This window comes from Pinus tabuliformis, chromosome 5_2, assembly GCF_031772625.1.
Source record: "Pinus tabuliformis cultivar Carrire ecotype Pingquan chromosome 5_2, CPIR1, whole genome shotgun sequence".
Taxonomy (NCBI): Eukaryota; Viridiplantae; Streptophyta; class Pinopsida; order Pinales; family Pinaceae; genus Pinus; species Pinus tabuliformis.
In genome coordinates this window covers 883,418,924-883,437,332 of record NC_142306.1, presented here as the reverse complement: position 1 = coordinate 883,437,332, position 18,409 = coordinate 883,418,924, and positions in this window count along the sequence as shown.

Below are 18,409 nucleotides of genomic sequence, written 5' to 3'. Positions count from 1 at the left end.
AAATCCACCCAACATATTTAAAAAAAAAATATGTTTTATCCCATTTTTCAATCTGCCCCAACATTTATTATTTCAAACACAATATTAAAAAAAAAGTTACACAACATTCATTATACTCCACCACAACTTGATATCACCAAACAAGATTTAAAAAATTACAACCCAAAAAATTTTAAAAATGACCTTCGAAATTCAAGGCCTACCTTCAACCTACCAATTGGAAAACTGCTCTCGGCCTCAGGCACAAGGCACCTCTGATCCTGCATGTGAGACACCACCACGCTTTTGCTGTGCCAACCTAGCACCATGGGTTCACCTGCGATCATGTAAATGGACACCCTCGACCACCACCTAGAGCAACACTCAGCATTGGGTAGCAAACACCCTCACGTGCAACGCCCTTCGGGCAATCAATCTTAAGATTTAAAAACGCTCCCCCTAATTGATTTTGCATATGCATCGATCTGAATAAGATCAAATGTGTGGCCACCAGGGGCCCTCCCTTATGCTGTGTCAACACCCACTCGGGCTCCTTCCAACTGTTGTCAACCGGAAACCGCAGCCACCCACTCGAGCTACTTCACTGCTCAAATTCCCAGCAATCTACCCACGGCGACTCTTTGACCCTGCCTTCATCAGCCAGCAATTCAAATAATGTTGCAATCTCAAGTAGATCTCCTCTAGCAATGGGCTCTAGTCTTCCAAATATGGCTCTGCCTGTGGTGGTGGCGGTGCATAAAAAACAGAATCCACAGTGGCAATCGGCAGCCACAACACTGACCGTCGGCTCTTCTCCAAAGCAACACCAACACACAGGTCGACTGTCTAGGTTGATCAAGACATGGTCACCTCCACTGAATTTAATTTTCACAGGTTGGCACAATCTCTCTTGTCAGATCTGCGTTTTCGAGGTGCGATGATCGAAATCGCTCTAAGTTTCTGAGCAATCATCACTTTTGTCACTCTGGAATCCACGATGATCATCGCTCATTTTCTTTCAAGCAGAGCGATGATAGCTGTGAGTAAAATTAAAAAAAAAAAAATTGTGCTACTACTCTATATCTTTACCATACCGACTTTTTTCACACCAACTGGCCATTTAGGGAATCACAGCCCCTCTCACACATGTAGCTCTCATATTATTTTAAAAATTGAAAAATCAACTTTATTGATAAATTGAGCTACAATAAATTGGGTAGCTCAAAGGTGTTGAGCTCCACCTAGAGACCTCTAATAGAAAATTCTACAATCTTCATCTTACAATAATATATATATATATATATATATATATAATTTTCACACATGTAGGGAAGTTAGAACAACTACCTAAGAAGTAGGAACTAATTCTTAATCTAAGGCTCTAGTGAACTGAATCTCTCAAGATTTACATATTTTCCATTGTCTTCAACAATAGTCATATGGGTTTATCAATCGTTTAGGTTTAAAATATTAATTCATAGACTTTATTAATCCCTTGTGTTTTTAATATTGACCCCTTATGTTTATAATATTAATAATCCCTAATCCCTTGGGTTTGTTGATCCATTGGGTTTATAACATTATTCCTTTTTGTTTTCTAATTCTTTAGGCTAGTAATAGTGATGCTTTGGGCATATAATATTAATAATCCCTTGAGTTTATTAAACCCTAATATTAGGGGTTAAATTAGTCCTGCGGTTTAATATTAATCTCATAGGTTTATAATGTGTATCCATTCGGTTTATTAATTCATTGAGTTTATAATATTAACAATCATTAGGGTTTATAATATTGATAATCATTTGGGTTTATCAATCCTTTGGATAAAAAATATTTGTTCCTAGGTTTTATTAATCCCTTGTGTTTTTAGTATTAATCAGTTTGGTTTGTTGCTCCGTTAGGTTTATGATATTTATCCCTTGGATTATGAAAGATATTAACAATTATATTAATAAATATATAAAAATTGTTGACAATATTGGTAAGAGATATATACATATTATAAATAATAATAAAATACTACTATTATCTTATATTTGAATTATATTATAGTTTGAGTTTTAACTAATAATAATGGATTAACAAAATTTAATAATATAATATTATTAGATTTTCTACTGGGCCGCTCCGAAGCCCTTGGGGTCAGGCCTAGTGGGTTATAGGGCTAGATTCCCTTCGGGGTCAATCAACCAGATTGACCAAAGGGAGTACGAATTAATATCATATTAATATGCGAAATAATATTAACATAATAAGTATAATTATACAAATAGAAAATACCATGGATATGGCTATTATTAATTATATAGTTATTAATAATTAAAAATAATTAATCTTTAACAAAATATGCCTCATAGTTATTGATGTAATCTGATGGTTATTAATGTAATGCTTACTGAGTGTTAAGATAGAAATAAATATAACCATTTAAATTTAATCCTCAAAAACAACTTATTAAAATAGATTAATTAACCTTTGTTTGGTGAAGTTCTACGAGACAATGTCTATCTTTAATGAGGACAATGTCATCATAGCAGTAATGAAATGATAAAATAATACTACATTCGTTATCATGATAATCAATAATGTAACAAAAAAATAAACAAAAAAATAATATAATGTTAGTTTACTTATGCAGATTCACTTAAAAATTTGAATTTTTTCGGGATAGATCAATTCAGATTGACCAAAGGGCTTTATTGATTACGAGGCTCAATTTTTTTTGGGGTCGATCAGTCCAGATTAACCAAAGTGTTCATGAACCACAATTTTTATGTACAAATTAATAACATATTAATATACAAAATAATATTAACATAATAAGTATAATTATATAAATAAAAAATACCATAGCTATGGCTATTATTATTTATATAGTTATTAATAATTAGAAATAATTAATCTTTAATGAAATATACCTCATAATTATTAATGTAATCTCATGGTTATTTGGTTATTAATGTAATGCTTAGTGAGTGTCAAAATAGAAATAAATATAGCCATTTAAATTTAATCCTGAAAAACAACTTAATATAATGTTAGTTTACTCGTGCAGATTCACGTCAAAGTTTGAATCTTGTTGTTGGGTATGTTTCAATTTTTCAATTCTCGAGATGTTCATGAACCTGTTTGATCTAAGAAAGTTGCTTGATTTGAAATGACAGAGATGTTCATGAATCTGTAACCATTAAAAAGTTTGTGATTTGAAATTCTGAAAAGTGATACTTTCAGTGTGTTACCTTTTGTACTAAAACATTTGGTCTCCGTGGGGACAACAAAATTGTGTGGTGAATATTTTGACAGCAAACAGAAAGCCTGTGGTGTCAGTAGCGTTTCTGAAAATAGAAAAATACCAACATATCTGTTCATTTCCCGGACAAGCTTTCCCTCCTTCCTGCGGTGCCCATTGAATTCAATAGAGACGAAGCGCAATCTGTAACCATTATGGAATTTAAAAGTTACGGACGTCCAGTGGAATTTCTATAAATATACAGACTGTGAGAGTCGGCACCTATGATTTGTAATATTGTGTGTTTCCCGTAAAAAAAAATCAACGTGATGGCTGCGTGACCTGTAGTTTTACTGATTTAAAGAGTTATTACATACTTTGTGGGCTATCTCTGGGGTCGACAGATGACAGGTTGTATTCTATCATTTTCCATTGTTGGAATGACAGACATATGATGCTGATGGGGAGGCTAACCAGGCAGAAGCAATTGATTCCAAATGAGTATTTCGAGAAATGGATGATGGGTAGTAACTCAATTTCATTTATGGATATTTCCAATTGGAAATAGTAAGAATTTTGAAAGCTTTCTGTTTGTCCTTTAATAGGAATGAGTATTTCGGAAAAATAGCGTTCTAAGGATGGGTGGTCACTAGTTGACGGGATCTATCTTATTTTACTTTAATAGAGATAATTATGAAAAAGTAAGTAAAAAGAATTATTTTTTTTTTTAAATTTTATTTTTATTAAAGATACAACTATTTCATAAATATCACAAACTATTCATAAATATCACAAATTATTCATAAATATCACAAATTAGAGGATTACAACATCTTTACAAAAATTTAAAAGTTACGGACGTCCAGTGGAATTTCTATAAATATACATACTGTGAGAGTCGGCACCTATGATTTGTAATATTGTGTGTTTCCCGTAAAAAAAAATCAACGTGCTGGCTTCGTGACCTGTAGTTTTACTGATTTAAAGAGTTATTACATACTTTGTGGGCTATCTCTGGGGTCGACAGATAACAGGTTGTATTTTATCATTTTCCATTGTTGGAATGACAGACATATGATGCTGATGGGGAGGCTAACCAGGCAGAAGCAATTGATTCCAAATTAGTATTTCGAGAAGTGGATGATGGGTAGTAACTCAATTTCATTTATGGATATTTCCAATTGGAAATAGTAAGAGTTTTGAAAGCTTCCTTTTTGTTCTTTAATAGGAATGAGTATTTCTGAAGAATAGCGTTCTAAGGATTGGTGGTTACTAGTTGACGGGATCTATCTTATTTTACTTTAATAGAGATAATTATGAAAAAATGAAAAAGTAAGTGAAAAGAATTATTTTTTTCTAAAATTTTATTTCGATTAAAGATACAACTATTTCATAAATATCACAAACTAGAGGATTACAACATCTTTACAAAAATTTAAATTCAAACCATTTAACTTTTATAACACTAAATATAATTATTTCATAAATATCACAAACTAGAGGATTACAACGTATCTGAAAACCTAAACTCAAACAACTAGAAACTAATTGTTCGGACTAAAATCTTTGAAAACTTAAAGTGCATAATGAAGGGGATTAGGAAAGCAATTATGCTGAAAAATAAGCAATGAAGCTGCCATGGGATTACTACATGTGTCTAGGAAGTAGAATGGGCATGTCAACACTGTTGCTTGGCCATAAAAGTGGACACGATCAATTTTGGTCCTATCAATTAATTATGCCGATAGGGCGTCCCCCCATTGGAATTCGGCATTTTAATCATTTTACTAGTTTAAAAAAATGAGATTTGAGGGTTTAAATTTAAAGATGCCAGTGTGTTCTCATCATCGCCACAATATCAATGGATGTAATTCACGCCACTAACTTCCCTGCATATCTAAATCACATGATTAAGCCTTTTTTAATTTAAATTTTATTTTTACAAAGCTTAATTAAAAATTTACCATGTCATTTGTTAATTGACACCTATGAGGATTAACCAGAATGGGAAGTCTAAAAAACCTTACACATACACTTGTCATGTTAGTGGAAAGGTGTATTTCGGAATAAGATGATTATCCATTTCAAAACATTGATAACATGTGTCCAACTCCAAATCATTTTCATTAAGTGTCCATCAATTTCACCCATTCATTATGTTTTATCAATCAAAATCCAAATTCTCTTTGCTATTAAACATGAAGATATATTTTCCATGTGAGAAATTTGAAAAAATGCCCACTCAGATTTGTAGAGTAAAAAAGATCGATTATATGAAACCATGAATTAAAATATCCTCAACCTATAATGATGAATACCTTTTATTTTTTCGCTAGATATTGAAAATGTCAATTTGTATGAAGTAAAGATGCATATACAATGCAATGTAAAATGTTCTAATAATAGTAAAATAACTTCAGATTTTCTTTGCAATAAAGATGTACATATTGTGAGAAGTAATTTAAACCAATGAAAAACATAAAAACATGAATATAATAGTGAATATGAATATAAACAACTAACTTGAATATAATCAATAAATAGATTACATCTTTTTAATTTGTAAATTGAATACAAAATACATATTTGAATATGAATTATGGCCTAAAATATAATATTAAAAAAAACTGTAAAAAAGAAATGACTAGCTTTTACCATTCACTGTTATTAAATTAAAATATATATATATCTAATAAAAAATTGGCATTCTACTTTATTAAATATTAAAAGAAATTAAAATATTAAATAACAAGTTCATTATCTAAATAATTTTGAGCTTTACCGGTCTGTTTACCACTGCAATATCCTTTCTTTTCACTAATTGGCATATTAAATATTAAAAAAAAATTAAAATATTAAATAACAAGTTCATTATCTGAATAGTTTTGAGCTTTACCAGTCTGTTTACGACTACGATGTCCCTTCTTTTCACTATTCTTAGTTTTTAAAGCATTTGAACATGCCCTCAAAAGAAATTGTGCATGTTAATGGTCGTGAGCTTCATATATATATATATATATATAAGTATTAAATAATAAGTTCATAAGTTTATAGAGAAGAGTTTTCTCCAAAAACTCTTCTCTATAAACTTGATATAAAAGAAACCTAACTTCAACCAAGTTCATAAGTGTTATAGCTTATGTTTTTATAATTTTAAGTTTTAAATTTTTGGGTTTTATAATTTTCGGTGATTGAGATGGTGTATTATTTAGGTTTTTTGTTTTTTGTTTTTATAAATTTAAGTTTTTAAATTTTTATAATATTATCTTTTTATAATTTCATTTTATTTATGTTAATCTTATGTTTTGACAAAAAAAAAAAAAAAAAAAAAGTTTTTAATACCTATTATATAAAACAAAATAGTATTAAAAATAAGTTTATAGTCAATATTATGATAATTTATAAATAGTTTATTTTATATTTTGTATAGTAGTTTATAAATAGTTTACAATTAGTATTTCATAATTTTATAATATTAATTATCATAAATAAATAATATTTAAAACATTATTATTAACAATATTATTAATAAAAAAATATTAATAATATCTTTAATACAATATTAATTATGTTTAAAAATAATCATGTTTAATATATGTTTTAGTAATTTTTAGTTTAATTTATAATCATGTTTAATCACTTTAATCATGTTTTAATTTTTGGTTAATACATGTTTTAAACATAATTAATACAATACTAATATTTTTTGAAATTACTAATAACATTAGAATCATTAATAATATTTAAATTGTAACATTAATATTAATAATATTAGTAGTTTATATATATATATAAACTTCGCATATATTCTTCGGTGAAAAAGTTCCGAGGCTCGGTGAAAGAGTTAAAAACATACTCTATGTATTCTTGGCATATATTCTTCGATGAAAGAGTTCTGAGGTTCGGTGAAAGAGTTAAACACGTACTCTATATATTCTTCGCATATATTCTTTGGTGAAAGAGTTTTGAGGCTTAGTGAAAGAGTTAAAAACATGCTCTATATATTCTTTGCATATATTATTCGGTGAAAGAGTACTCTATATATTCTTAGCATATATTCTTCGCTGAAAGAGTTCTGAGGTTCGGTGAAAGAGTTGAACACGTACTTTATATATTCTTCGGTGAAAGAGTTCTGAGGCTCGGTGAAAGAGTTAAAAACATACTCTATATATTCTTGGCATATATTTTTCGGTGAAAGAGTTCTAAGGCTCGGTGAAAGAGTTAAACACGTACTCTATATATACTTCGGTGAAAGAGTTCTGAGGCTCGGTGAAAAAGTTAAACACCTACTTTATATATTCTTCGCATACATTCTTCGGTGAAAGAGTGCTGAGGCTCGGTGAAAGAGTTAAAAACGTACTCTATATATTCTTCACATATATTCTTCGGTCTGTGGGTTGGGGTGGGCACGGGTAATCTGCAGTCAGGTTTGCTGATATCAGGTGCACACATTCCTTATCTTTTTCTTTTTCTAATACATATTTGCTTATATAATTTCAAGTATGAATATTTCACCATAGTTACCAAAGGTTACCAAAGGTAGACCTAGCATAGTGACTCTACAAGGTCTTTATGAGTATATAGAGTCTTTAGAGAAATGTAGAGAAGAAAGAGAAGCCAAGGTACAAAAATAGTTAGAAGCCATGCTGGAAAACAAATTTGCATCTCTTGAAGACACGATCCAAAAACAAATAGAAACTAAAATAGAACTACTGGAGAATAAAATGGAGGCAATGGAGACTAGATTGCAGGTTATAGAAAAACAAAACCAAGATACTAACCAACCATCCTAGCAAGGAGATGTTGATACTTTAGAGAGTCTTAAAATGAAAGACATGATTAAAGAACTAGAAGAAAAAGTTAATAGCCGCCTCACCCTAAATAATGTGGTAGATAAGTTAGATACCAAACCAATTAAAGATGAAATGAAAAAATTAATAGAATTAGACCACGAACGTAACAAAAGGGCCTTGAACCTTATAATATTTGGTTTAAAAGAGGAAGTAGATGAGAATGCTTTAGCCTTAGCCCAAACAGAATTACATAATAGATTACAAATTGAAACATTGTGTCTCACATAAGCAACAAGGTTGGGGAAATTAACCGTGAATAAAAGAAGACTAATCCACATAAAGGTGAGCTCCACTCATCACAAGTACAACATACTTGGTAAAAACTCACGTCTAAAAGGAACGGGAATATTCACAAATGAAGATCTCATTCCAGAAGATCAGGCAGAATTAAGAAAGGAGGTTCAAAAGGTAAAAGAAGCTAGAAAGGAAGGAAAATGGGCAATAATCAGAAATAGAAAAGCCTTTATTCGAGATAGAAACCAAAAAGATAGTAATAAATAGCAATTAAACATGCTCCTGATCCTTTCTTGGAACTGTCGGGGCTTCCCATGGAACAAAGGCCCCAAGCTAAGTTGGATTTCAAATGATGTTGATATTATTTTTCTTGTTGAAACTTGGGAGCATGAAGAATCTAAGGCTCCTAACATAGATGGCTTTACGCTATGGTCTACTTGGAACAAGCGATCCTCCCGTAGAGGCATTGGGGGAATAGCTTGTTACATTAAGAAGAACATCTCCCCCCATGCTAGGATTTATAAAAACAACCCCCACAACCAATATAGTTGGATAGAGATCAATGATATTAATAATAAAAGGTCCTACATAGCAATATGTTATTTTCCCCCATCAATTCTAACTTCTATAAGAAGAAGAATCTAGATAAACTAACCCTTACAATGGTTTAGAGAATGATATTTCTAACCTAAGGAATGATGGTAATATCCTTTTAATAGGTGACTTTAATGCTCGAACTTCAAACAACCAAGCTATTATTCTAAGCAATCATTCCAACCCTAATCCTCTTTGGTTAGACGAGGACCCTACTCTGGCTAGTAGGTACAAAAGAAGCTCTGAAGACCTCAGGGAAAATTTGTTTGGGTCAGAGCTAGTCAAGCTCTGTAGTGCTCAGGATCTCATAATTTGCAATGGTCTAAAGAAGTGGCCCAATTCGAGCAAGATGACCTGCATCCATGGACTTGGTAGCAGCGTGGTAGACTACGTTATTTCCGATCTCCCATTATACAATGAAATAATAAATTTTGACATCTTAAATGACCACGAACCTGACTCTAATTATAGGCCTTTACTTATAACTCTTAATTTTTGCATGCATAGAGTTCCCACTGAAAATAATACTTACAACCAAAAGAACTTAATATTTGATAGAAATAAAAATGATCTCTTTCTAAATGAATTAAAAACTAATTTGCTTCCTTTATCTAGTATAGACAACATAGAATAACTCTACCATAATTTTACTACAACCCTCATATTCTATTAACAAGTTATCAATTGAAGGTTCAAATAATAAAAGAAATAGCAAAACCAATCCATGGTATGACAAAGACTGTAAAAGTGCGAGGAGAGCAATTAAGGAAGCTGTTGATGAATCTCTTAAAATGGACAAGACAAAAATATATAAAGCCCTAACTAAAAGGAAAAAGAGGCAGTACATTCATCAAAGACAGGAGAATCTCTTACACCTCTCTAAGGTAGCTCCTAAGAAATTTTGGAGGCAGATTCTGACTAGGAAGACTAAAGATAATAATAAAATTGCTCTTCACGATTGGAATTCCTATCTTAAAAAGCTTTATGAATCTCCAAATGTCATGGATAATTTGGAAACCCTGCTCACAATGAAAGAATTTTTCTCTTTAGAAGACATTAAGTTTGGGGTTAATCACCTCGATAATGGAAAAGCTAAGGACATTGAAGGTTACCAGGCAGAAACCTTAAAAATTGGTGGTCCTGTCCTCATCCCTCGCATCCACAAGCTTTTCAATCAAGCAGTCAAGCAAGGGTTCCCTAAACCTTGGACTGAGAGCCTCATTATCCCTATTTTTAAAAGTGGGGATACAAATAACCCCTCTAATTATCAGACAATTATGATCAACCCTCTCTTAGCCAAGTTATATGGTAGTATTTTGGAAAAGAAGTTAAGCACATGGCTCGAAATTGAAGGTAAGCGGGCTAAAGGCCAAGCAGGTTTCAGAAGGCATCACTCAACAATAGACCACCTCGTTACGCTTAGGATCATTGCGGAGGAATGTCGTAATGATAAATCCAATTTATTTTGTTGCTTTGTGGACTTTAGAAAGGCTTTCGATATGGTTCCTAGATACAACTTTTGGAATAGATTAGAAGATCTAAAGGTTCCTCTCGAGTTGCGAGCTACCGCTATAAGGTTATACGAGAATGCAATTGCCAAGCTAAAAAGCAATGAGGGGTGGTCAAAAGATATTAAGTGTAACATCGGAGTTAAACAAGGTTGCCCCCTCTCCCCTACCCTATTTGACATTTACATCGATAAGCGCGAAGGCTATTTAGAGGAAGCAGGATGTGATGGCATGATCTTAGCTAGGATATTCATCATCCTTCTTCTCTATACTGACGATATTGTTCTTTTGGCAAGGTGCCCATCTGATCTTGATAAGCAACTCAGGCTTCTTAAGGATTTCTTCTCTACCATGGGTATGACTGTTAACACTGACAAAACAAAAGTTATGATTATCAAATCCAAGGACACTTACGCTAATTTTATGTGTGACAATAATAACTTGGAGGAAGTGTATTCTTACAAGTACCTAGGAATTGATATTCATCACAAGCTCAACTGGAACCATAGCATTGAGAAAAGGATTAATGGGGGGTGGAAAGCTTATTTTGGTCTTGAAAATAATTGTAAAACAACAAACCTTGTAATGTGAGATAAAAAGAAGTTCCTCTTTGAAACTTTAGTCAGTCTTATTATCTTATATGGCTGTGAGGTTTGGGGTTGCAGCATCTCCAGAGAATCATGGAGAAAGATTGAAAAAATCCAGAAGCGTTTTATAAATTATAACCTGAAAATTATAAGTAATACACCCTATCCTATTCTCCTTATAGAAGCAGGTATTTCCCCTATTGAGAGCCTAGCTATGATTAGGTTTCTATTGTACAAGCACAAACTCAATAACATATATGATCATAGACGTCCTAAGCTAGCTTTAAATTCCAGCCAAAACCACCTAAGGCTCAATCAGGGGTGGCATAAAGACACAAGGGCTTGGTTAAACTATTGGGAGATCAATGAGAATGATGCATTGAAAAACATAGATAACATTAAAGATATTGTTACTTCTAATTTCAAAGAAAAATGTGGTGTGAGAAAGATTTAGCGGCTAAAAGAAAATTAAGTTATTATAAGAAGGTCATCAACCCCACCCTAGAGGATCAAAAGTATCTCTCTATTTTAACTAGCTCAAAGAAGAAAATTAATATAGCAAAGATTAGAACGAATTCTCTTGAGCTCCATAGTGAAACAGGTCGTTGGGCAGTTCCTAAAACGCCATGGATGGAAAGGATCTACAATATATGTGAGAATAGGAACATCGAGGATGAAAACCACTTCCTCTTAGAGTGCCCTGCGTACAACCACATTAGATCTCAGTTTCACAATCTTTGTTACAATACTGACCTTCCTAGCCTTTTACAATATCAAAATTATAGTGAGCTTGGGACGCTTCTCTCCAAGCTTTTTGAGCATAGGAATAAAATCTTAAATCAAAATAAATAATTTGTTTCTTTAGGTCCGACAGACGAATGTTTGGTCTTAGCGGACGTTAACTATCATCGTCATCATATCTATATATATATATATATATATATATATAGATTGAATATTAGAAAAATGCGTCTTTTATTTTATTAATATTATAAAATTAAGGAATTAATATTATAAACTTAAGTGATTAATATGAAAACCCAAAAATTTAACTTAATCCCAAATATTTATAATATTAATGCCTTGGATTTACGATATTATTAATAAACTTTTAAAATAGTTTTTAAATAATTTATATTTTTATAATAGTTATTATGATAAACAAATAATATATTTTGAAAAAATGACAAATAAAAATGATTATTAATAATATCAATAACATTAATAATAATAATAATAATCTTTAAAAAAATATTATTCATAATATTATTAATTATAATGATTTTTAAAAATTAATAGCGTTTAATGTTTCTTAACAAAATAATATTAAAATTATTAATAACATTTAAATTGTAAAATTAATATTCATAGTAATTTTAATTAAAAATATATTTTATATTTAATATTAAAAATATTAAAATATTAGAAAAAAAGTTTTCCCTCGTGGAGAGAAAACTATTAGGATTTATAAAATTAATCCGTGAGTTTATATTAGTCTCTTAGTTTTATAATCTCTTGAGTTTATAATATTAATCCTACCGTTTCTGCTCTTTTAGGCTTACAATATTAATCTTAGTGTTTAATATAAATATGTTGGGTTTATAATATTACCTATCCCCTAGTTTTATTAATCCCTAATATCTTAATAATCTTAGGGTTTATAAAATTAATCGTGAGCTTTAATATTAATCCATTAAGTTTATAGTCCCTAGCATGTAAGGTTTATTACTGTAGGGTTTATAATATTAATCGTAAGGCTTATAACTATAGGGTTTATAATATTAATCATAAGGTTTTTAATCCCTTGAGTTTATAATATTAACCTTAGGGTTTATAATCACCTCATCTTATAATAATAATCCATTTGGTTTATAATATTAATAATCTCATGAGTTTAGAATATTAATCTCTAATATGTATAACAATATATTAGGATTTATAATATTATTCGTAGGGTTTATAATCCCTTAGGCTTATAATCTTTATCTTAGGGTTTAATGTCAATCTCTTGGGTTTATAATATTATTAATCTCTTTAGTTTTATTAATCATTTGGGTTTATTATATTAATCCCTAATATGTATAATAAAATATTAGCGTTTATAATGTTAATCTTAGGTTTGATATAATAATCTTAGAGTTTATAATATTAATCCTAGGGGTTAATATTAATCCCACAATTTATGATTAATCCCTTGGGTTTAGAGTCTTAAGATTTATAATTGTAGGGTTTATAATATTAACCCTAAGGTTTTTAATCCCTTACGTTTATAATATTAATCATAGGTTGTATAATCATTTGGTCTTATAATATTAATCCCTTGGGCTTATAATATTGCTATTCCCATTGGCTTAAAATATTTATCTCTAATATGTATAAAAATATATTAGGGTTTATAATCTTAAGGCTTATAATATCAATCTTATGTTTGATATATTAATCTTAAGGTTTAATATTAATCCATTAGGTTTAAAATCTCTTGGGTTTATAATATTAATCCCTTGAATTTATTAATCCTTTATTGATCCTTTAGGGTTTAATATTAACCCCTTAAGTTTATAATCGGTTGACTTTATAGTATTAATCATTTGGCTTTATTAGTCTAAGGTTTATGTTTCCTAGGATTTAATATTAATCCTAAGGTTTAATGTTATTCCCTTTGGTTTTTAATAATAATCCCTTTGGTTTATCAATCACATACGTTTATAATTTTAATCCTAAAGTTTATAATACTAATCTAAGGGTTTAATGTTTATTTTATCATTTATATCCCTTCAATTTATAATATTTATTCTTTTTGTTTAATATTATTCCCATGGGTTTATAATCCATTGGGTTTATCAATCCCTTTAGTTTATGATATCACTCCCTTGGGTTTATTAATCTAAGGGTTCATATTCCTATGATATAATATTATTCACAAGATTTATAATAATAATCATAGGGTTCAATTTAAATTTATTGGGTTATAATCCATTGGGTTTATAATATTCTGTCAATATGAAAATCAACTGTGGTCAACGATGATCAACCGTGTTTATTTTAGGAGTTATAATATTTATCTTAGGGTTTATATACATTGGGTTTATAATATTAAATCATTGGGTTTAATATTATTCCCTTGGGTTTTTACTGTTAATCCCTTACTTTTATTAGTCCCTTTGGTTTATAATATCAATCCCTTGGGTTTATTAATCTAAGGGTTCATATTCCTAGCGTAGAATATTATTCATATGTTTTATACTATTAATCCTATGGTTTAATATAAATCACTTCAGTTTATAACCATGGTAAACCATGGTCAACAAGGGTCAAATGTCACATTGTGACAAAGATTGTCTCGATATGAAAATCTACATGTTCAACCATTGTCAACCATCATCAACCATGGTTAGGGTTTATAATCCCTTAGGCTTAATCATGGTACATATGAAAATTGATCATTGATAATCATGGCCGACCATGGTCCAACATCACATTGTGAAAAATATTGTATCAATATGAAAATCAACCATCTTCAATGATCATCAACCATGGCCAACCATGGTTAATCATTATCGACCATGTTCCAACATCACATTGTGACAAATATTTTCTCAATATGAAAATAAATCACGGTCAATGATCGTCAATAGCCATGGTCACATTGTGAAAAATATTGTCTCATGGTCCAACGTCACATTTACACAACCATGGTCATCCATGGTCAACCATGCTCGACCATGATTGAGTGTCGCATTGTGACAAACATTCTCAATATGAAAATCATCCATGGTCAACCATGGTACAATGTCACATTATGATAAATATTCTCTTAATATGAAGAGGAATAATGATAAACCATGGTCTAATGTCACATTGTGACAAATATTGCCTCAATTTGAAAATCAACCATGGTCAACCATGTTTTTTTACGTCTTATAATATTTATCTTAAGGTTTATATACCTTGGGTTTATAATATTAATCCTTTGTAGTTTTTAGGTTTTTAGAATTAATCCCTTGTTTTTATTACCGCCTTGGGTTTATTAACCTAAGGGTTCATATTCCTAGGGTATACTACTATCTATAAGGTTTATAATATCAATCCTAGGTTTAATATAAATCCCTTGGCTTTACAATCCATTGGGTTTGCAATATAAATTCCTTGGGCTCATAATATTAATTATAAGGTTTATATTGCTACGATTTAATATTAATCCTAGAGTTTACAATATTAATCCCTTGGGTTTTTTAATTTTAGGGTTTATATTCCTATGGTTTAGTATTCATCCTAAGATTTAATGTTATTCCCGTGGGTTTATAATCCTTTGGGTTTTTAATATTAATCCCTTGGGTTTATTAATCCATTGGGTTTATAATATTAATCATAAGGTTCATGATATGAATCTTCGGGTTTAATATTTGTTTTAGGGCTTATAAAATTTATCATAGTGTCTATATTGCTTTGGTTTATAATATTAATCCCTTGGGTTTAATATTGTTCACTTTGTTCATAATCCATTAGGTTTTTAGTATTAATACATTGGTTTTATTAGTCCCTTGGGCTTATAATATCAAGGGTTTAATAATGTAACATTGGAATGACACAAAAACTTTTCCAACATCACACTGTGACAAACATTGTCTCAATATGCAAATAACTCTAAAAATCATTCTCACAATGTTACATTACATTATAACTTATTCAACGTCACATTGTTACATTGAAACAAATGGATTTAATATAGGGTTATAATATTAGGGTCTTTTAATATTTGATTTATAATATTGAAGTTTAATATTGGGTTTATAATTTGTAGTATTAGGGTTTATAATATTAATCTTAGGGTTTATTGTTAATCCCATGGGTTTTGAATACTAATCCTTTGAGTTTATCAATCCCTTAGCTTTATAATATTAACCCATTGGGTTTAAAATTATCCCCGTCCGTTCTTAATCTATTAAGTTTATAATATTAACCCCTTAGGTTTATTAATTTCTTGGATTTATAGTATTAATCTCTTGGGTTTATAATATTAATCCTAAGGCTCATAATATTAATCTTAAGGTTTATATTCCTAGGGTTTAATATTAATCCCAGGGTCTAATGTTATTCTCTTGGGTTTATAATCCATCGCGTTTTTAATAATAATCTAATGGGTTTATTAATCCCTTTTTTATATAAAATTTATCCTAGAGCTTCTGATATTAATCATAGGGTTTATATACCTAGGTTTTAATATTACACCTCTGGTTTAATGTTTATCTTAGGGTTTAATGTTTATTTTATGGTTTATATCGCTTTTGTTTATAACATTAATTCCATGTGTTTAATATTATTCCTATGCCTTTATAATCCATTAGGTTTATCAGTCCCTTGAAATTATGATATCAATCCCTTAGGCTTATTAATTTAAGTGTCCATATTCCTAGGGTATAATATTATTCACAAGGTTTATAATATTAATCCTAGGTGAAAAACATTGTCTCAATATGCAAATAAATCTAACAGTCATTGTCGAAATGTTATATTATATTATAACTTATTCAATGCTGCATTGGAACATTGAAAAATTTGGATTTAATATAAGGTTTATAATATTAAGGCCTTTTAATATTTGGTTTATAATATTTAATTTTAATATTGGGTTTATAATTTTTAGCATTAGGGTTTATAATATTAATCTTAGGGTTTACTGCTGATCGCTTGGCTTTCAAATATTAATCCTTTTGGTTTATCAATCCCTTAGCTTTATAATATTAGTCCCTTGGGTTTAAAATTATCCCCCTCAGTTTGTAATCTATTGAGTTTATAATATTAACCCCTTAGGTTTATTATTTCCTTGAATTTATAGTATTAATGCCTTGGGTTTATAATATTAATCCTAAGGTTTATAATATTAATATTAGGGTTTATATTCCTAGGGTTTAATATTAATCCTACGGTCTAACATTATTCCCTTGGGTTTATAATCCATCATGTTTTTAATATTAATATAATGGGTTATTAATCCCTTGGTTTTATAATATTGATCCTAGAGTTTCCAATATTAATCATAAGGTTTATATTCCTAGGTTTTAATATTACACCTATGGTTTAATGTTTATCTTAAGCTTTAAAGTTTATTTTATGGTTTATATCGATTTTGTTTATAACATTAATTCCCTGCGTTTAATATTATTCCTATGGGTATCCATTGGGTTTATTAGTCCCTTGCATTTATGATATCAATCCCTTAGGCTTATTAATTTAAGGCTTCATATTCCTAGGGTATAATATTATTCACAAGGCTTATAATATTAATCCTAGGGTTTAATTTAAATCTTTTGGATTTATAATCCATTGGGTTTATATTATTTTGTCAATATGAAAATCAACCATGGTCAATGATGGTCAACCACATTTATTTTAGGGCTTATAATATTTATCTTAGGGTTTATATACATTGTGTTTATAATATTATTCCCTTTGGGTTTATAATCCGTTGGGTTTTTAGTGTTAATCCATTGTGTTTATTAATCCCTTTGGTTTATAATATCAATCCCTTGGGTTTATTAATCTAAGAGTTCATATTCCTATGGTGTAATATTATTCATAGGGTTTATAATATTAATCCTAAGATTTAAAATAAGTCCTTTCAGTTCATAATAATGGTCAACCATGATCAACAAGAGTCCAATGTCAAATTGTGACACAGATTGTCTCAATATGAAAATCAACCCTCTTCAACCATTGTCAACAATTTTCAACCATGGTACAATATCACATTGTAAGAAAGATTGTCTCAATATGAAAATCAACAATTGTCAACGATGGTCAATCATTACTAACTATGGTTAAATGTCACATGGTGACAAATATTGTCTCAATATGAAAATAAATCATGGTCAACCATGGTCAATAATCATCAATAGCCATGGTAACATTATGACACAGATTTTCTCATGGTCCAACACGACATTGTCACAACCATGGTCCAATGTCGCATTGTGACAAAGATTTCCAATATCAAAATCAACAATGGTCCACCAAAGTCAAAAATGGTCAACCATTCTCAACCATGGTCCAACGTCACATTGTGACAAAGGTTCTCCCAATATGAAAATCAATCATGGCCAACCATGGTCCAACATCGCATTGTGACAAACATTGTCTCAATATGAAAATAAAGCATGCTAAACAATGCTTGTTTTAGAGTTTATAATATTTATCTTAGGGCTTATATACCTTGGGTTTACAATATTAATCCTTTGGGTTTTTGATTTTTTAGTATTAATACCTTCTTTTATTAGTGCCTTGGTTTTATAATATCAATCACTTGGATTTATTAATCTAAGGGTTCATATTCCTAGGGTATAATGTTATTGATAGCATTTATAATATTAATCCTATGGTTTAATTAAATCCCTTTGGTTTATAATCCATTGGGTTTATAATATAAAT